This window comes from Biomphalaria glabrata, chromosome 1, assembly GCF_947242115.1.
Source record: "Biomphalaria glabrata chromosome 1, xgBioGlab47.1, whole genome shotgun sequence".
Taxonomy (NCBI): Eukaryota; Metazoa; Mollusca; class Gastropoda; family Planorbidae; genus Biomphalaria; species Biomphalaria glabrata.
In genome coordinates this window covers 89056654-89079308 of record NC_074711.1, presented here as the reverse complement: position 1 = coordinate 89079308, position 22655 = coordinate 89056654, and the positions used below count along the sequence as shown (strand labels likewise).

The 22655-nt window shown below is 37.7% G+C and overlaps 1 protein-coding gene across 8 annotated transcripts in view; it reads right to left on the bottom strand.

Moving 5' to 3' along the window:
• LOC106073993 (neuronal acetylcholine receptor subunit alpha-10-like) overlaps nucleotides 1-22655 on the bottom strand; it is a 204246-nt gene that overhangs the window by 58416 nt on the left and 123175 nt on the right. The window contains exon 1 of one of the 8 annotated variants that reach the window (XM_056018438.1): nucleotides 8424-8548. The exons of 4 other annotated variants lie outside the window; for them this stretch is intronic. The gene's annotated coding sequence lies outside the window, so the exon portion shown is untranslated. Of the gene's footprint in view, nucleotides 1-8339; nucleotides 8549-22655 lie in introns of those variants that run through there. 3 more of the 8 variants (XM_056018437.1, XM_056018435.1, XM_056018436.1) reach the window with 3 other exon arrangements.

The following is a 22655-nucleotide window of genomic DNA, read 5'->3' as shown; positions in this document are numbered from 1 at the left end:
TTTTAAATAATAGATGAACCATTGAAATACTATGGAAAAAATTAATTTCTATGTTTTCCCATTAGTTTCATGGTTAGCCTCAGCCTAAACTAAATTTTTGTTTATGTTTTATGACGCCCTTGAGACTACCCAACTCTAAAGGGCACCTGACATTAGTTGGGGAAAAGTAAAAGACAGTTGCTCGTCTTGCTGGCCAGATGACACCCTCGTTAATGGTGGGTCACAGAAACAGATGACCCATGTTGGTGGAATGTTATGCCCCTTTCAGTAACCCACATAAAATTGTATATTACCCCCCCCCCCTTTTTTAGGGAGACTGTATAGAGTAGGAAGAGTTGTGCCGGCGCCTTCGACATAGGAGGTCACGGTTGTGCCCATGCATAGGGGACACTACTCTGGTAGCCAAGATGGCTGATTAAAGTTGTTATGATCTTAAATGTTCTTATGTCAAGTTTGTGTACATTCAATTATCAATCGTAACAACCCATATATTGCAAAGTCTAAGAGGGGCACTTCCTTTTTTTTAAAAAAAATTGTTAGTCAAACATGTGGATTCTATATGTGTTTCTCAAGATGAGTGGATGTAGAAGTACTTGTTTAAACTTTTAAGACAAACTTCTGACGGGCGAACAAGTGTGTTAACTTTTAGTCATAACTACGTCCGAAGCTGATCCACATGAGATACTAATAAAATACTCAGAAAGACACAAAGATAAAGGCACATTCCTTGTTCCATATGCTAGGACAAATCTTTACAAAAGCTCCTTCTTCCCTAGTGATATTAGAGCATGGAATGGGTTGCCTGAGCTAGCCAGGAAAAGCAGTGACTTGGCAGAGTTTAAGCCATTGGTAAATATGCATGACTAAATGCATGACGTGTAGGACGTAATCATCATCTTTTTTTGAAGTAACGTCTGTATAATATAAGATTATAAAAGATAAGAACTATTAGCGAAACACTAATTGCTTCAGCGTTAGTTATAATTAATATGTGATATAAGTGATATTAATTCCAATAATAATTTTTTTCATTTTCTAAATAAAATAATAATGGCCTGCCAAAATTTTTCCATTCATATTTTGGCTCGCTCTTCAAAAAGCTTTAAAGCCTTTGTAAATTTTGGTCTTGTCAGAGGAGCTTATTTGTTTCCATTCGTCTTGAAATATACCTGGCAACCTTTTCCAAACCATTTTTAATTCCAAAAATAAAAAAAAATTACATAGAAAACAATAACAGTGGAGCAGATTTTTAGAACGGCTTTGACAATTTGTCTTAATTGTATTTAAAAAAAAAAAAAGATATTTTATAGATCTCTAATTTGAAAGCACATCTTGGCCTACATTTCTTTTGCCAAGAGTGAAGTCAGAACCAAAAATATCACTATCCAGTTTATGGGAGTGTTGAGCAGAAGTCTTTAAGTCCTTACCAGACAGATTCCCACAGACAACACCATATATACAAGACAATAATAGCCTGGTAAGAGTCACACCATTAATTGTCTGAGATAGCGAAGTCCGTTCCCCCCACCCCCCCGCGTCCCACTCCTCCGAGATGAACGTGTTTCCCTCTAAGTCATTCATGGCTCGATGTTGGCTATTGGTCATTCATAGCCTCTGGGTATGCGTGTGTGTGAGAGAGTAAATATGTTTGTGTGGGTAGATGATTCACAAAGCGTTCCGATCAAGACAGATTGGTCAAACAATAAAGAACACGGCGACTATTTACTGACCGAATCTCAAAGTATTACCTTGTAAAATTATGCCATTTTTTTCCCTCTCGCACTCAAGGAAATCTAACCAAGCACTGAAGTCTTGGGTTTAGTACAGAAATAACTTTTAAAATGCAGGCTTTAAAGAAATAAAAAGTCAAAAATATTTCGTACAAGAAAACATTAAAAATACTTTCTTAAAAAAAGACAATTAATAATTACTAGATTAAAAAAAAAACAACAACAATGAAACATTTTTTACCTCGACCCCCAAGAAATATCTAATTTAGGAATACTTCTTAATAACCGTCACCCTTCTCAGAGGATCAAGGAAATAGACTTTCGCAGAAACAAGAAAAAAAAATTACTTTTTCTAAAATAAGACAACACCCCCCCCAATACACCTTAATTATAGAGCAATTGTTTTCTGTGATATGGACACTCTCCTGGCTAAGCGCTTGTATAGATCTAGTACACATTTTAATGTTACAATGATAAGCTTTTAGATCTAGACTTAGAAGGCTCAAAAGTAAAGTAGCAATCATACATAAAACACTGAACCATAATCTTCAAATACAAAAACAAAATTTAATAAAATACTCTGAAAGACACAAGGATAAAGGCACATTCCTCGTCCCATATGCTAGGACAAATTTGTACAAATACTCCTTCTTCCCTAGTGCTATTAGAGCATGGAATGGGTTGCCTGAGCTAGCCAGGAAAACCAGTGACTTGGCAGAATTTAAGTCATTGGTTAATATGCATGACTAAATGCATGACGCGTAGGACGTAATCATCTTCTTTTTTGAAGTAACGTCTGTATTATATAAGATAAGAATAAGAAGACGATTCGTGAAATTTTCACGGACATTAATTGATTAAACTCTTGAATCAATAAAGCCTTACATTCGGAAATTCCCGAAAGCTAAATTCATTTCAAGAACGCGATAGTCCTTTCAAACCCGATGTTGGACCTAGGCCTAGACCTTGATCTAAATCTCTAGCCAAATTTAAATTTATTCATTTTTTTTTTACTTGAAATGATAACTGTCAGACTAGAGTTTTTCCCGTGTGGCTAATGAGCTAGTAATTTTTTTTGTGAGCAATATACAGCAACCGTTAAATTTCTAGAAAAATGGTTAGAGCCATTTTTGAGATCTATTGTCCATGCAGGTTCCTGGCTGAGTCCAGGTCCAATTAATTTCTGACTTAGATAGAGGTATTGTAAAAATGACTAAGTACTTAGAAAAAAGAACAATAATTGTATAACCACTTTTGATAATTATTTCAGTACTGTTTGAGAGAGAAAAATGTCTGTTCAGAATATAAAGACTAAATGTTGACAACTGTTTAAAAAAAATGTGCAGACGACATTGATTTATTTGTCTCATTTCTTTTCAAAACAGGAAAGGCATAGTTTTTGTATTGTTTATTTCATACTTGTCTGTTTGAAAAGTCAACTTCACCCAACGGGATGAAATATCCAACTTAAAAGTTACGCCACCCTCTAGAAAAAAGGCAGCTCAATTCCCTCTTCCAACTCCCAATAAAGGCCTCAGAAAATATTTTTTTCAACTTACTTTTCTATTGACTCGGTTGAGCATATCTCCACCCATGCCAATTGGCACAGTCAGTAATTGCAGTCTAAACACGACCTCCTGGTATAAATCGATGAAATTTATACAAAAATCTCAAACCTTGAAAACATCATTATGTTAGCAAATGAAAAGAAAAAAAAAAGGACATTGTAGATGACCAAAAACAGAAGGATACTAAAACAGTTTGGAGATTAATATATAATATGAAACGTGTTATCACCAATTTCAATGATCTGTCTAAATATCTTAATTAAAATATGTATTTATTTTTAAAACTTATTCTCACAGTCAAAATAGTTAACTTATTGGGCCGTATTGTACTTTAATGAATACAGAGCATGGAAATGCTAATAGTGAAGATAAGTTTTGGCTTGACCGGAAGCAAGATGGCAGGAGAGGTCGAGAGTTTTAGTAGTTAGTTGGAGAATTCTAGTTGAACAGTCCAGAGTAGTTAGCTAAGTTTTGTTGGTTGAAATAGTAAATCGATTTGTGTTAGTTGAAATCGCGATGCCCGGGGCGCTATCCATAGGGGGGGGGGGTGACACACGCAGAGAGGCGCCCAAAAAAAATTATTGTAGATATTTTAGTTAAATAATACATTCTAAGGTAATTTGTATTATATTGTTATTAAATACTTGTTATTTAAAAGCCTATATTTCAATGTGATGTACATGTAAAATAGAGTGGGAGGGGGGGGGCGCCAGTAAAGTACTTTGCCCCGGTCGCTTTTGCTCACTACGCCTCTGTACGAAATTTCAAATTTCAAATTTTTTTTTTTTACCTATTTGCAAGAATTTTTCATGCAAAAACTGTTTCCCCTTTTAATTTAGCGAACGGATTACGTGACAATGACTGCAGAAATAGAAACAAACGTAGGCAAAGTAGGAACCACACTACAAACTGTCACAAAGTCAAGAGAACCAATAAAAGAACGCCAACGAGAAAACACGTGACTAATGTTGTCAGCCAATCGAATTACTCCATTTTAAGGCTGTTGTCTTGTACACATTGGAGTTGAAATCAGATTTGAAAATCGATTGAGTTTGATGAAGAACATTGAAGAAATGTGCCAGTCACAGAGGGGAAAAAAAAGGATAAAGTTGTATATTGCAAAACCCATCCTTGTTCCGATCACTATGCTTGATAACGTTGTGACAGATTTAAATAAGAAAACCTAAGAGAGATACATACCATGAAAACTACTGATCTTTTCCATTGAAATCTGGTCTGTTATAATTGTTAGCAATCTAAAAATTGCTATTAAAATGTCATTTTTTTTAATTCAGTATGTTTTTAATTAATATTAATATCTTGAACTCAATAGAACAAAGGAACAAATAGATTAACTGAGTGAGTAGAGGTCGTAATAGAAAGTGCCACGACGGATAAATTTTAAATGCAAACCTGCTTAAAGTGTAACATGTATAAAAAAAAAAAAGTGAAGTAATTTACTACTTATAATAAGCAACATTGTTTAAAGGATGGTCTAACAATTTATGCATAATTCCGTCAATATCGTGTTAAACGTTTATAGAGCATGTCAATAATCTGTACAATAAATAAAAAAAATGCCCCGTGTAAACATTGTTTTTAAGTATCGATACTAGTAATTAAATCCAACTCCGCCATATGCCGGTCCCAAGCCCGGGTGAGAAAGGAGGAGGGTTTGGCGTGGGGCTAGCGACCCCACCCTGTAAAACCACTATTGCTACAGAAACGGCAAACTCGACACATAATGAAAACTATACATGCGGCGAGGGCGGCCAAACCCTGATGACGGTTTTGGATCAAAGCCAACTGGAAGTCCAATACCTGATACATGGCAAGCCTTTCAACGCAAGGAAACCGACTCTTATAGGCACGTGGAATGTAAGAACCCTGAATCAATGCGGTAAACTGGCCCAACTTTTAAGAGAGTTTGACTCTTACCGGCTGGACATCCTTGGGATCTGCGAGATGCGGTGGACATCAAGTGGACAAATAATCAATGATGGCAAGACAATAATATATTCAGGCCCTGACAAGGAGCACATTGGTGGTGTAGGAATCATCATGTCTAAAATAGCAGCTTCAGCGCTAATTGCTTGGAAGCCGGTCAGTGACCGCATCATTACAGCTCGACTCCAAACAAAGCAAATTAAAGTCACTACCATCCAAGCTTATGCTCCTACAGAGGATGCAGAAGATACCATCAAAGATCATTTCTATAATCAACTACAAACCACTCTTGATGAAACACCTACTCACGACCTAATTCTACTGATGGGAGACTTTAACGCCAAAATCAATCCCAACCGAACTGGCTTTGAATATGTAATGGGACCATATGGCTCTGCAGAAAACATCAGTGATAATGGCGAGCGCTTGATTTCTCTCTGCGCATCCAACAGCCTTTCAATTGGAAACACATATTTTAAGCACAAACAAATACACAAAAAAACATGGCGATCACCAAATGGAGAAACCTTCAACGAGATAGATTACATTTGCATCTCCAAACGATGGAGGTCATCTCTGTTAGACGTGCGGACCCGCAGAGGAGCTGATATCGGCTCAGACCACTACCTTGTCAGTGGCAAATGTAAGCTCCGATTGAAACGCCAACCAAAACAAACCACACGACCCCGCCCATTTAATGTAGAGAAGCTTAAAGACGGCAATACTGCAGCACAGTTCCAATTGAAACTAACGAACCGCTTTGAGGCTCTTGCAGATATATTGACCCTTGAAGAAGAGTGGGCCAACTTCAAAGATACCACTATTGGGTGCGCGGAAGAAGTTATCGGAAGGAGGCGAGGCTCATACAAGGAACGGTGGATACAAGACAGAACATGGAAATTGATAGATGAGAGGAAAGAGGCCAAACGTAGACGAGATCAGAAAAATGAAACACAGGATCGCAGCCTAGCGGAAGAAGCCTATAGGGAAGCAGATCTGAAAGTAAAGAGAAGCTGTCGGCAAGATAAACGGGACTGGATTGAGCAGAAGGGACAAGAGGCACAAGCAGCTGCAAGCAGAAATGACACAAAAACCCTCCATCGTATTGTCCGAGATCTCACTGGAGCAAAGAGTGGACATGGGGCACCAATAAAAGACAAGCAAGGCAAAACTTTGTTAACCAAAGAAGAACAGGATGCAAGATGGGTAGAGCACTTTAAAGAGACCCTTAACCAACTGTCGCCAGACCTAACTTACATATTCAAGGACCCCTCTCCAGACAATGATCTCAAGGTCAAGACAGACCCAATAACTGCTGAGGAGGTTACCATGGCCATAGCAGTGCTAAAGAATAACAAAGCACCAGGACTAGACATGATATCAGCAGAAATGCTAAAATATGGGGGACAGTGCATTGTTAACAGAATGACTGATCTCTTAAATCTCTGTTGGCGAACTTCAAAAGTCCCAGAGGACTGGCAAAAGGGAGTGATTGTAAAGCTTCCAAAAAAGGGCAACTTGGCAGATTGCAACAACTGGAGGGGCATTACTCTCCTCTCTGTCCCAGGCAAAGTTTTCAGCACTGTTTTGTTGAGACGGCTTCAACAGTCTGTAGATGAAAGGCTCAGAGAAGAACAAGCAGGCTTCCGAAGAGGCAGATCATGTACAGAGCAGATTTTCGTTTTACGAAATATCATAGAACAAAGTCTTGAGTACCAACAACGGCTAATGATCAGTTTTGTGGACTTCAAAAAAGCGTTTGATAGTGTCCACCGAGAATCACTATGGAAAATAGTTAGAGAATACGGTATCCCAGAAAAATTCGTCCAGATCCTACGACGCCTTTACAGTCAGTCTAGTTGCTGCATTAAAACAGAAGAGGGAACAACAGAGTTTTTTACAATCGAGACAGGTGTGAGACAGGGGTGCATCTTATCTCCCTTCCTTTTCCTCCTAGCCATCGACTACATAATGAGGAGAGCAATGAACCAGACTGCCTTTGGTATTCCATGGCATGAACAACTCCGATTGATGGACTTGGACTTTGCTGATGATGTTGCACTACTCGGGGCTACAAATAAATGCATTCAAGAAATGACGGAGAGCCTAGACAGAGAGGCACCCAAAATTGGCCTCCGCATAAACTTGGATAAGACTAAAATTATGCGAGTGGGATATAAGGCAAAGGGTGTCCCCATCAGACTTGGCGAGTCAAAGCTTGAAGAGCTGGACAAGTTCACGTACCTTGGCAGCATCATAACAAATGATGGAGATGCTTACCATGATGTAGCATGTCGAATAGGAAAGGCAGGGAGCATTTTCCAAAGGCTGCAGCCTATTTGGACTAGCCAAGCCATTGGACTCGAGACAAAAATACACCTTCTCAACACAATCGTCATTCCAACTGCTACATATGCATGTGAGACGTGGAAGTCATCTGTCAAAATTGAGAAAAGACTAAATGTGGCTCAACAGAGATGGCTGAGACGGATTTTGGGAGTCAGTTACACAGACCGGATCTCAAACAAGGAAATCCTATGCCGAACTGGGAGTCGAACACTTAGTGAGGTTGTGACTGAGCGTCGCATGAGGTTTGCGGGACATGTTCTACGTCAAAATGAATTACGCACACCAAGAGTTGCGATAACCTGGAAGCCAAAACGAGGAAAGCGCAAACAGGGACGTCCTCGTATTACCTGGCGACACACCTTCATGGAGGACCTCAGAACAGTGGACACCAGATGGGAGGAGGCTCCAGACATTGCCAGTGACAGATCATTATGGAGACAGCTTGCCGCCCAATGCGCCGAACGGCGCGGGAGGACCTAAGTCTAAGTCTAAGTCTAATTAAATCCACTTACAATCAGTGTGAAAAGTTCAATCAAATGCAATCACTGAATTATAACATGATCAAACGCAAATTAATAATCTTACGGAGTTTGTATTAGTTTAAATTTAAACACTTTTTAAATAAAAATCTTTATGTTAAAATCGATATCGATCCCATAATAAACTATTTGCAAACACTTGAATATACTCCGTCATAAAAAGGAGAATTTTTTTTTACACATAAACACAGTAAAATACTAAATACCTGGAGATGAAACAAAACCACAGAGAACTAGATCTATACACTGTCACAAGTAGCATATTTAAAAAAAAAAGTGAATAAACAAACTTTTTATTTTTCTCTCGGTTTTCCCAAAATGAAATCAAAGTTGCCAGATTTTTGTCTGAAAGAGACCAAACAAAAAAATAAAAGTATGTATTGACTTCTGGGTACAGGCCCTCGCGTGCATGTGGTGCGCGAGTCACCGGAAGCTGCGCCATTATTACCGTCCTGCTTGAGGAACGGGACGAAAGAAGATTTCGTTGGTGGGGGGGGGGGGTGTAGAGTTGGGGAGCGCGGGGGTGGAGCGGCCCGGTGGCGGGGGGAAGAACGATGTATGTAGATTGTCGTTTAAAAAAAATATATCATGAAATGGAAGAGAAGATGAGAGTTACGCGGATGAGAAATGAAACTGATGTCTGCAGAGGGTCCTCGTTGAAGTTATCGGGCCGTGGATGAAAGCTTATTAACTCTTTCTCTCCTAACTGACGATACCAACGTTGATTCCACCAGAATCTGGTAAATAATTACGGAGAGAAAAAGAGTTAACAATCCTAGGGCCTGGCACAAGAAATACAAGTCAGACAAAAACATAAGTAATCAGCTAGCAGGTCTCAAACTGCTTCGGTAACGAGCGGACAAGGAAGAGAGAAACCAATAATGTCAATGTTTCTTTGCATACAAAACGCGAGAGTCTTCAACGGACGATAACCACAAGAGTTGTCGGTCTTTGATTATAAACTGAGAGTGTGGGACCTTTTTCAACTACACGATTTTGACCCAGACACTGACGTGCGACGTTAAAACGTGTGGGCAGGTTGGACCAACAGCTCGTCGCCACGCAGTACAGGTCTGTGACGTGGCAACAAGCTATTGGTCTCAACTGCCCACAGGCTGTGACGTTGTAGGCCAGTGTTTAGGCCTTCTGTAACGATTGGTCACGTTTTGACCGTAGGACTAAAAAAAAAAAAGCGGAAACTGTAAAATGGTCGAACTACTTTTAAAAACAGACGTCTCTTGCTACTAAACTAGACAGTCAGCATACAGCGCTTTGGACACATTGGCCTACATGACTAGATGTTGCCTACGATATCACTAGACGTTTTTACAATACCTGTATTCAAGTCACACTTTCGGATTGGGCACCTTCTTTGTGGGCAAAGATTGTGTGGATGCGATTCTCGAAAACGGCTCTAACAATGTTCCTAGAAATTTAACAACAGATGTATATCGTTGAGAAAAGAATTACTAGAGCGTTGGCCGCAAGGGGATGAATCTAATTTAACCGTTAAATTTTTTTTTAATAATTTAAATTAGGCTAGAGGACTACAAATCTTGATCTTGAACCACAAGGGGATAACTCTAACCGTTATAATTGTTCAAAGTGAAAATGAAACTACATAAATGACTACAAAATCTTAATCTTGAACAAACAATACGTATTCGAGTATTTCCGCATGTAGGTCCTCGTCATTCAAGAGTTTCATAAATTTATGTTCAGGAACATTATGTACATTGTCTTCTTAAGTCTAGATCTAAACGCCAATTATTAGAATATTTTTAGTATATTACAAAACCCAGCCAGGATTATTTCTCGGTGGAGGGGGAATGGGGTGGGATAAAACTCTTATTAACTCTTTCTCTCCGTAATTATTTACCACATTCTGGTGGAATCAACGCTGTCATCGTTAGGAGAGAAAGAGTTAAGATATACAGCCTTGAGAAATGAGCCAATCAGTAAGCAGTAATTTGAATTGAAATAGGTCCAAATGTTGCAAAGCTAGATTTGACACTTAAAAATTTGACCCAATTGTGACGTCCGTTTTTACCGTCATGCATCATTAGCCGTACATCTTTTGTACCATATGGTCACGTCGGCTGAGGGAAATGTCTGGTGAACGAATTGTCGTGTGAACGAATAGTCGTGAACGATTTGTCGGTTAACGAAATGTCCGTGAACGAATTGTCGTGGCCCCGGTCACAACCTTGTAGTATGCAAGCGGCCTTAGGCACCGAGTCTACTAACTACTTCTTCCTTAAGAATCTGGTTTTAACCAAAGCAAAAAAAATATAAAAAGTGTAGACTTTGATGTGGCTTCACATTGCCCTAGTCAACAATGGCTGGCTGCCTGGTCGTGAGGTTTGCGTGCTGGACTGTCGTTCGGATTTATCGATGGTCGAGGGTTCAAATCCTGCCCGCTCCCATCCCCCGTCGTCCTGCGGGAGGTTTGGACTAGGAAGTAAAACTCTTCAACTCTGAAGGAACATCCGAAACATGTAAAACATTTTACAACATTTACAACAAAAGAGAAAATAAAATGATGATGTTTGTAGTGCAGTTTAGTATATACGATCTAATTAGGTCAGATGGACACTGGTGTCTATGATATCATTATAGTTAAGCATCTGTAGGAGCAATATGGTGAGAACCACTGAATGAGTTTTTCAAGGGCTTAGAATATCATGCTTCAGCAGATGGGATAAAAGTGTAGAGGCCATGGATGATTAACAAAAACTCTCAGTGTGTAGACAGCATAATTACACGGAGATTATTACTAGAGTAATTAAACGTGATATGAAGAATTAGGTTGGAAACAGATTTTGTTTGCTCTGATGAGAAAATTGTGATTGGGTCTTTAGATACACAAGGGTCTGAGCTGTTGAGCTATCGCTATGTACTTTTAAATTATATGTACGAGAGCGACGAGGGATAACTCTTGCTTTTTTAAATTGAAACTATAACAGATGCAGAATAGGTTTATACTAAATAAATATTTAGTTTTAAATACAGCAGAGACGACTTCTACAAGAAATAGTGTATTTTAATCTAACAGAAGCCATGAGAGCTGCAGGTCATTCAGTTCTAAGAAAAATACAAACTAAAAGTCTATGGTCCTCAGGGATGGCAAAGACCTTCCTTCAGAGAACAGTACCAGGAAAAATAGGAAGAAGCAGTTAGAGTAGGGAAAGGGAAGATATCATCAACTAATGAATGGGCCTGTGATTAAATTGAAAGAGATTCTGTCTAATGTAAAAGATTAAGAGGAATGGAGAAAGACGGTCGACAGATCCTCTATCATGCCCCAACGGTTCCACAGACCAAGCGAACACAGCAGGCGAACACTATTATTGATTAAAAAAAACAACTAAATTTAGAGACATTCCAGGACAGAAGACTAGAATGTAAAGAAGCAATAATAAAGAAAGCATCTAAATCTTATAATAATAAAATCACAAGCTGATACATTATCTGAAAGCATAAACATAAAGGTAAATTCCTCATTCCTTATACTAAGATGAATTCATATAAGTACTTTATTTTCCCAAGTGTCAGAGCTTGGAACGGGCCATGAAGCACAAACATGAAAGTAAAATCCTCATTCCTCATACTAAGATGAATCCATATAAGTACCAAACCAGTAACACAGACTAAAAACGCAAAATACCTAGGTGTTATAATAAATGAAAAACTGTCATGGAATCCACATATTGATGAAACTATAAAAAAATCAAACAAAGCATTAGGATTTATTAAAAGAAATTTCTATAAATCAAATAAGAACATAAAACTAAAATGTTATTTAACCTTGGTTAGGCCAATAATAGAATATGCATCCTCCGTTTTGGACCCCTTAACTCAAGAAAACATTAAGAAACTGGAACAGACACAAAATAGAGCAGTGAGATTCACAACAAACGAATATTCACACTTAACCAGAGTAACACCTTTAGTAAAATCACTGAATTTAGAAAGCCTTCAGGACAGAAGACTCAAAAGTAAAGTAGCAATTATACATAAAACACTGAACCATAATCTTCAAATACAAAAACAAAATTTAATAAAAATACTCTGAAAGACACAAAGATAAAGGCACATCCCTCGTCCCATATGCTAGGACGAATGTGTACAAATATTCCTACTTCCCTAGTGCTATTAGAGCATGGAATGGATTGCCTGAGCTAGCCAGGAAAACCAGTGACTTGGCAGAATTTAAGTCATGGGTTAATATGCATGACTAAATGCATAGCGCGTAGGACGTAATCATCTTCTTTTTTGAAGTAACGTCTGTATTATATAAGATAAGAAGGAGATAAGTACTTTATTTTTCCAAGTGTCAGAGCTTGGAACGGGCCATGAAGCACAAACATGAAAGTAAATTCCTCATTCCTTATACTAAGATGAATTCATACGAGAACTTTATTTTCCCAAGTGTCAGAACATGGAACGGGCCAGGATAACCAGTTACCAGAGTTTTAGTCTCTTATTAACATGCACGATCAGATTAATTATTAATTATATTCTTTCTTTAAAGGAACGCATGACAATTATAATATGAACTGGGATAGGTCTAACGTAAGTGGGCCACCCTCGGTTTGAAAACATGGAGAGGTTGTCTAGGCAGGGCCGGACTTAGATAATTGAATGCCCTAGGCGAAGTGAATTTGGTGGTTCCAAATGAAATTGAAAAATAAACAGCGAAAAAACAAAAAACTACGAATAATATTAAAAACCAAGATTAACCCAACAATAACATCGAGAACAAGTTTAGCTATTTATTTACTAAAAATGTTGTAGCCCTGTGCAAGGCCCCAACCAATAGGAGGTCCAAGATGGCTGCCTAGTTTGGCTATACTTAAGGCCGCGCCTGGTCTTGGGTGTGCGTGTGGTGGGACGTCATTTAAACAAGATTCGAGACATTGTGAATACGCTACTTTAGTTCTCTCTTGTGTATAAGAAAATTTTTTTTTTTGTAATCCCAGCACCACATTCCAGGGAGACAAACTAATTCCTTTTTGTTTTTTTTTTTACCTTCTTATCTCCCTTTTTTTTTTTTTTGTTTTTGTTTCGGGAAAGCTGTGGTGGAAGTACTATGGCCTTCTCGGCCTTGCCAATCGTGGCCAACGACTAGACGGGCACCGAATGAGTAGATCAAAAATAGAGGTGTAAAAAACGGATTTAACCGCATACGATGACCGGCTTGCACGCCTGCGTTTGCGTAACTAGTTCAGAGAGGTACAGAGTTACATCGATTTAAGTAGGCCCGAACACAGATCTGTGACGTGGCAACGAGCTATTGGTCTCCACTGGCCCGTAGGTTGCCACTTAACATGCCTACTACAACGACTGGTCTCGGTTGGATGCTCTTTAAAATAAGCGAAAAATATATGCCCTAAGAAAAAGAAAATAATACTAATTAGTAAAGACAAACAGACACAAACACTCTTTTGTTCCCCTGGCAATCAAATCATTAAATAAGAACAATCTGGTATAAACTTTGTCACATGTAAATTATGAGTGAGTCAGATGTTTGTCTCAACAACTGCCCAAATGGGGTTTGTTTTTTGCCAATGATTTTACCAGCAGCATTTATGATTCTATAAAATTTATTTTTATTTTTAATGCTCAGATTGCCATACCAGGTAGTGATATTGAAACTTAAAATATTGCAGATGTGAGCGTGATAAAACATAGCCAAGGCCTTTTCGCAAACATTAGACGAGGACAGTTTTCTTAGTAATCGTAATCTTTGCTGCCCTTTTTTGCTGATATAATCAGTATTTGCAGTAAAATTTAGTTTATTGTCTAGGATAGTACCAAGGTATTTAAAGGTTTGCACAATTTCAATAGTCTCTCCAGCTACAGAAACAATCATTTTCCTTCTTTTCCCTACGAAAATCGATTATCATTTCTTAGGTTTTTTTTTACATTTAATAATAAAAAATTATCTTTACAGTATTTTTCAATGTATTCTATTTCTTTGAAATACTCATTTACGTCTGAGCTCTCTGAGAGCAGGGCAAGAAGAGCCGCATCATCAGCGAATTTTGTGAAGGAGCAACAAGAACTATCGGATTGAAAATCATTGGTGTACAAAATGAACCACAAAGGCGATGTCACAGCCCCCTGGGGCGCCCCTGTGTTAACTATGCGTTCATTAGATATAACATTGTTTACCCTAACCGTCTGAGATCTCTGGGTCAAAAATTCATTAGCCCATAGTATTATGTATGGACTAATCTGCAACGCTTTCATCTTTTCAATGAGTAAATGAAGTTGTATAGTGTTAAAAGCTGATGAGAAATCCATAAAGAACAATCTTACATAAAGGACAAAATAATCTAAATACGTTTGGAACAGATTGGTCTTAACGTTGTTCTTGAGTGTAGTGACGCGTTTTGTCAGTCTGACGGCGAAACTATAGAAAAAATCCTCAACTATTGCAGGGTGCTCATACGACGTTTCGAAGGTACTAAAATAAAGTACTCGTATGAATTGATCTTAGTATGAGGAATAAGGAATTTACTTTCATATTTGTGCTTCATGGCCCGTTCCAAGCTCTGACACTTGGAAAAATAAAGTACTCGTATGAATTCATCTTAGTATGAGGAATGACGAATTTACCTTCATGTTTGTGCTTCATGGCCCGTTACAAGCTCTGACACTTGGGAAAATAAAGTTCTCGTATGAATTCATCTTAGTATGAGGAATGACGAATTTACCTTCATGTTTGTGCTTCATGGCCCGTTACAAGCTCTGACACTTGGGAAAATAAAGTTCTCGTATGAATTCATCTTAGTATGAGGAATGACGAATTTACCTTCATGTTTGTGCTTCATGGCCCGTTACAAGCTCTGACACCTTAATGTTTATGCTTTCTGAGAAATTATTAGCTTGTGATTTTATTATTATAAGATTTAGATGCTTTCTATATTATTGCTTCTTTACATTCTAGTCTTCTGTCCTGGAGTGTCTCTAAATTTAGTCTTGGTCACGAGAACGATATGTAAGCTGTAAAATGTTTTTGCATGTTTCGGATGTTCCTTCAGAGTTGAAGATAATCTACTTCCTAGTCCAAACCTCCCGCAGGACGACAGGGGATGGCAGCGGTCAGGGTTTGAACCCGGGACCATCGACAAGTCAAAACGACAGTCCAGCGAGCATACCGCAAGACCAGGCCTTTTCCTGTACGGACCAAGCTCTAAGGGAGTAATTCCAGCACGAAGCTTTGGTGAATGGAGGCTTACCAGTGGTGAAAAATGTCATTATATATTTAACATTTATTATATTTGTAAGCTTATTACCCGTGAGTTAGAGTTATGATAGCCAATACAAGACACCGATCACAAAAACAAAGCATGATTGTTCCCACCTGGCAATCAATGCATTAATTACAAACCAACGTTTTGATGCTATGCCTGGTGAAACTGGTATGCACCACGAGCCGATCAGCCAGAAGTCAAGTGTGTGATAGGTAAACACAGTTGTTCTTTAATACGCGAGTCAGTAAAGATGTGTTTTTGTTGTGAGTTAGGTTTTGTTTACATACCAATTCATTTTGTTTTACTAGATTTATATCTACTTTCAAAATGAATGTATGTCTACATAAAATTTAAAATGAGTCTGTTTTTTTTAAAAATAAAAGTTTGTTCAAGTTTATTTCAAGTTATGTAATTAAACATGTATAGCATGCCTACTTCGGCTTGGTTGTAATTGCTGTTTGGACCTACAAACCAACGACCGAACAAGAACACTCTTTTAATTATTTTAAATGACTTTTAACTTTTTAACACTTTATCACGATATTTTTAATTGTCCTTTTTTAAAACTCTCCTTCTTGACCTGACCACCACTCCCAAACCCTCTCTCTTATTCTCTTTATAGAAGGCTGTGAACTGCATGCTGGCCCAAGAAAACAGGAAATTATTCCAAAGAAATTTTTTTTTTAGTACAAAACTTTTTGTTTTTGTTTATAGGTCCAATCCGCTTAGATGGCGCTCAGTGTGTGCGTGACTATGTGCGTGTATGTTTGTGAAGGGTGCGCGTGTCTTCGTGTGTGTGTGTGCGCGTGAGTTTCAATATGTGTCTGCGATTGAAATATATAAAAAAAAATCAGAGTGTTATTACCGATAAAAGATTTAGTTAGAGAGAGAAAAAAAAACTCAACTGAAAATAAATGATGATGGATTACTGATGGGAAAAGAAACAAAAGAGTCACAGTCTTAAAGAAAACGTATTGAGACGCTGGCTAAAGGTGGCTGGTCGGGTCTAGAGGGGCAGCAGGTCGGGTCTAGAGGGGCAGCAGGTCGGGTCTAGAGGGGCATGAGGTCGAGTCTAGAGGGGCAGCAGGTCAGGTCTAGAGGGGCAGCAGGTCGGGTCTAGAGGGGCATGAGGTCGAGTCTAGAGGGGCAGCAGGTCAGGTCTAGAGGGGCAGCAGGTCGGGTCTAGAGGGGCAGCAGGTCGGGTCTAGAGGGGCAGCAGGTCGGGTCTAGAGGGGCAGCAGGTCGGGTCTAGAGGGGCATGAGGTCGAGTCTAGAGGGGCAGCAGGTCAGGTCTAGAGGGGCAGCAGGTCGGGTCTAGAGGGGCAGCAGGTCGGGTCTAGAGGGGCAGCAGGTCGGGTCTAGAGGGGCAGCAGGTCGGGTCTAGAGGGGCAGCAGGTCGGGTCTAGAGGGGCAGCTGGTCGGGTCTAGAGGGGCAGCTGGTCGGGTCTAGAGGGGCAGCTGGTCGGGTCTAGATGGGCAGCAGGTCGGGTCTAGATGGGCAACCAAGAAACAATAATGGGCCATGATCTTATTAGAGTGGGCCTCAAGGAAAGGTCGGAACGGTCAACTTGTGGGGAAGCAACCCTAGGTACCTTTTGGCAACTATTGAATGTTTCTTTTCTTGTCTTCCCTTGAATCTCGTACCTTTTTTTTTTTATCTTATCTTATCTTATACAGACGTTACTTCAAAAAGGACGATGATTACGTCCTACGCGTCATGCATTTAGTCATGCATGTTAACCGATGACTTAAATTCTGCCAAGTCACTGGTTTTCCTGGCTGGCTCAGGCAACCCATTCCATGCTCTAATAGCGCTAGGGAAGAAGGAGCATTTGTACAAATTTGTCCTAGCATATGAAACGAGGAATGTGCCTTTATCTTTGTCTCAAGAACGTATGTAATTTAATGTCCTATTCTACGGACCTAAGTAGTGAAATGTCGTATTCTAAGGACATGTATAGTTTAATGTCCTATTCTACGGAAATGTGTAGTTTAATTTTCTATTTTATGGACATGTGTAGTTTAATGTCCTATTCTACGGACCTAAGTAGTGAAATGTCCTATTCTAAGGACAGGTATAGTTTAATGTCCTATTCTACGGAAATGTGTAGTTTAATTTTCTATTCTATAGACATGTGTAGGTCCTATTCTACGGAAATGTGTAGTTTAATTTTCTATTCTATGGACATGTGTAGTTTAATGTCCTATTCTACGGAAATATGTAGTTTAATGTTCTATTCTATAGACATGTGTAATTTAATGTCCTATTCTACGGAAATATGTAGTTTAATGTTCTATTCTATAGACATGTGTAGGTCCTATTCTACGGAAATGTGTAGTTTAATTTTCTATTCTATGGACATGTGTAGTTTAATGTCCTATTCTACGGAAATTTGTAGTTTAATGTTCTATTCTATAGACATGTGTAGGTCCTATTCTAAGGAAATATGTAGTTTAATGTTCTATTCTATAGACATGTGTAGGTCTTATTCTACGGAAATATGTAGTTTAATTTTCTATTCTATGGACATGTGTAGTTTAATGTCCTATTCTACGGAAATATGTAGTTTAATGTTCTATTCTATAGACATGTGTAGGTCCTATTCTACGGAAATGTGTAGTTTAATTTTCTATTCTATGGACATGTGTAGTTTAATGTCCTATTCTACGGAAATGTGTAGTTTAATGTTCTATTCTATAGACATGTGTAGGTCCTATTCTACGGAAATGTGTAGTTTAATTTTCTATTCTATGGACATGTGTAGTTTAATGTCCTATTCTACGGAAATGTGTAGTTTAATGTTCTATTCTATAGACATGTGTAGGTCCTATTCTACGGAAATGTGTAGTTTAATGTCCTATTGTATAGACATATGTAGTTTAATGTCCTCTTCTCTGAATAGATGTAGTTAAAGAGTCCTTTGAATTAACTAGTCATACATGTTCAGCTACCTTGTGCGTGATTGTACGTTTTGGGTCCATTGTATCTAGCGAAAGGCGAGCAATGCTATCGAAACAGTGTTAATCTTTCCTGTTCCTTGTGGTCATCGCCATGTCCATCTACGTTCATACAGATGCTGAAATTAATTTCGCATTTAATACTTCCGACAATAAGAACATGTTAATATAAATATGTGTGATTTGAAACGCTAAATCTTATCGCATTTCAAGCTAGTCAGAGATTACTGCTTAGAAAGTTAATACATTTAAAAGATCAAATATATTTCTTTGTACATTTTGTCTATTTCTCACTTATTCTGCTGATAAGATTTTTTTCTTCTTCTATATCTGTATCTTTATCCGTATCTATATGTATACTTGTATATGTATCTTGTTATGTACTAGTTTAGAGAGTATGTTAGTTTAGAGAGTATGTTGGTTTCGGTAGACAAATAAATTGTGTATTGTTTTTAGCCAAAGGGTCACCAGGTCCTGATTTTTTCACAGGGTTGACTCCCGGAGCCTTTCCCGTGTTAGGGTATAGCCGCAACAAGGCAGCGGAGGTTTGGATTCAGAGTTTTCCTTCAGATAGATGGGTAGCCTACCAAGGTCAACGAACCCCTCCTGCCCGAAGCTTACTGGTTTAGGCGCCAGTTGCTCGTCTTTGACCATTCTACTGTCAGTGAATAGTTCCGCCAGGTTCAGTATGTGAACCACATGTGAAGGCCAGGAGTTCGACTGGTTGTCAGAGGTTATTTGAGACGCGTGCCATTAGAAACATTTGTATAGGTAATGACGCGCTTAAAACCATTACCACTTCCGGCGGTAACAACTTTGCGTTTTCATAAAGTTAATAAAGATTTAGGTTGGTCCAATTCACTTCCCAAAATTATAAATGTTTTTTAGTCCCAACTTTGTATTCTGGTATATTATTAATCATATGCTAATACAAACAAGATTCATACTCATTCTTATTCATATGATACTAGACCTTGACCTTGTAACAAGGTTAGCAGAGCTAGCCAAGAAAAGTAATGAATTGAAAATTTAAAAGTCGGATTACTACGAATGATTGATGAACGAAACAATTTGTATTCTGAAGGATCAAAGACTAACGCGTTGAATAGATCACAGCCTGATTGATGGAAGCTATTATCGAATACTGTTCATTTTAATTTCCATTCTCGTCTTATAGAGAGTCTCTCTCTATATATTATATAGTAAAGTAAGTAAAGTTTCCCTTTCAGACCTTGTGGTCTATAGGGCAGATGATGTAAAGGTCATCTGTTTCTGTGGCCTACGGTTAACAAGGGTGTCATGTGGCCAACACAACGACCAACCGCCTTTACTTTTCCCTAACTAATGTCAGGTACCCATTAGAGCTGGGTAGACTCAGAGGCGCCCGAAGATCCCGAAATTAAAAATCCCAGGATTCGAACCCCGGTCTCCGGTTCGGAAGCCAAGCGCTTTACCGCTCAGCCACCGCGCCTCCTATATATTATATAGACATATACATATAGGAGAGGCAATAAAAGAGACAAATTGTATTTCAAGGAAAAGAGATACATCATATTTCACTATAAAAGAGATATATTGTACTTCTCTATTAAAGAGATGTATTGCATTTCACTATTAGAGAGTGTCACGGATGAATGTGTGTATGTATGTGTGTATGTATGTTAAATCTATTTTTACAGAGGTTGATCAGACAGAGACCAGCTTGTGTGTGATATTCAGTAAAGCTGATTAAAGTTTATGTGTCTGATCTAGTGGTTTAATTGTTTTATTTCGTTAACTAGAACTGAACCAGGGACACCTAGACGTATCGAGACCTAAGGTAGTTTCTATCGAATTATAAGTAGATAGAGTTATATAATTATAAATAGAATAGGAAAACTGTGACAGAGAGGTGCATTGTATTTTGCTATAAAAGAGATACATTGTATTTCACTATAAAAGGAATAAACATTATATTTCCCTATTAAGGAAATACTTTGCATTTCTCTATAAAAGAGATACATTGTATTTCACTATAAAAGAGATACATTGTATTTCTCTATAAAAGAGATACATTGTATTTCTCTATAAAAGAGATACATTGTATTTCTCTATAAAAGAGATACATTGTATTTCTCTATAAAAGAGATACATTGTATTTCACTATAAAAGAGATACATTGTATTTCACTATAAAAGAGATACATTGTATTTCTCTATAAAAGAGATACATTGTATTTCTCTATAAAAGAGATACATTGTATTTCACTATAAAAGAGATACATTGTATTTCACTATAAAAGAGATACATTGTATTTCACTATAAAAGAGATACATTGTATTTCACTATAAAAGAGATACATTGTATTTCACTATAAAAGAGATACGTTGTATTTCTCTATAAAAGAGATACATTGTATTTCACTATAAAAGAGATACATTGTATTTCACTATAAAAGAGATACATTGTATTTCACTATAAAAGAGATACATTGTATTTCACTATAAAAGAGATACGTTGTATTTCACTATAAAAGAGATACGTTGTATTTCTCTATAAAAGAGATACATTGTATTTCACTATAAAAGAGATACATTGTATTTCACTATAAAAGAGATACATTGTATTTCACTATAAAAGAGATACATTGTATTTCTCTATAAAAGAGATACATTGTATTTCTCTATAAAAGAGATACATTGTATTTCACTATAAAAGAGATACATTGTATTTCACTATAAAAGAGATACATTGTATTTCACTATAAAAGAGATACATTGTATTTCACTATAAAAGAGATACATTGTATTTCTCTATAAAAGAGATACATTGTATTTCTCTATAAAAGAGATACATTGTATTTCACTATAAAAGAGATACATTGTATTTCACTATAAAAGAGATACATTGTATTTCACTATAAAAAAAGATACATTGTATTTCACTATAAAAGAGATACATTGTATTTCACTATACAAGACATACATTGTATTTCTCTATAAAAGAGATACAATCCATTTCACTAAGTCATTTTTGAACTCCCAGCGCCTACTCTCCCACAGTGAAGAGCTCAGCAGACGATCGAATGGCCCCACGCCAGAAAATTGGGTCATAACCGTTTAAAATATGGCGACCTCTCTCCTGCTAGAGATTACAACAGAAAATCAGAATAAAAAAAGAACATTTCTTATTTCACGTCATACCCGTATAACTCTTTGCTCACATAGACACCCAGCCGCACGTGCAGACAGGCGCGTGCAGACAGAAAGATAGTTTCGAGAATTCGAAATATATACATTAAACACATATGACAGGACGTAGGGCAGCGGTTCTCAACCTTTTATGCTCGGGCGACCCCCTTTTTACAATCCCCCACTCTTCAGCGACCCCCCTACACACACACACACACACATACAGCAATAGAAGAATAGACAATAACAATTTTTAACAATTAATAATTTTCGATGGTCTTAAGCGACCCCTGGCAAATCGTCAATCGACCCCCCCCCCCAAAGGGGTCGCGACCCACAGGTTGAGAACCCCTGACGTAGGGGATTCTGAAAAAACTGAGCTCAATAGGGGCTTTGAATATGTGGAAATGATAAGAGTATAAAGTTCTTTATTATAATCGTTTGAATAAGAGCTTTCGATTATCATTTTAGGGCGATTTTTATAATTATATAAAAATACATAAGAATAAAGAAAAAGTAAGGTATGTTAAGTTTCCTCTTTCAGACCTTACGATCTATGGGGCAGATGATGTCATGGTCTTCTGTTTCTAAGGCCAACGGTAAACGAGTAGGGTGTCATGTGGCCAGAAGTAACTCAAATTCATAAAGCGCTGTTTGTGAATGTATGTGTTTCGTGTGTGAATGTTGTTCGAATTTTACATCTCTACTGTTATTGAACAGTAGTTACGCTGATGTCGTTAATTGTAGTCAAACTGAATTTCCATTTGATTGGATCAATAAAATTATCTTATCTTATCTTAAATTAACAAAGTAGACAATGTCAATGACGACACATTGAAATAATCGACATATTCCTGTTGCCTTCAAACTAATAAAAATACTTTAAAAAACAACAACAAAAGTTAATCTAAGGGGAAATATTCCATATTTACTGCCAAATATCTCTATAGTGTAAGATTTCTTTCCCATTTTCTATATAAAACTAAATTAATTAATTACCGCTATTTAATAATTAATTAGCTAACTTTTTTTTTATTGATTCGTGTGTTGTCATTGACATTGAATAATTGTAAAAAGTTTCAACTTGATCCGAGAAAGGGAAGTGGGAGAAATAACGTGTTCAAAATGTGTA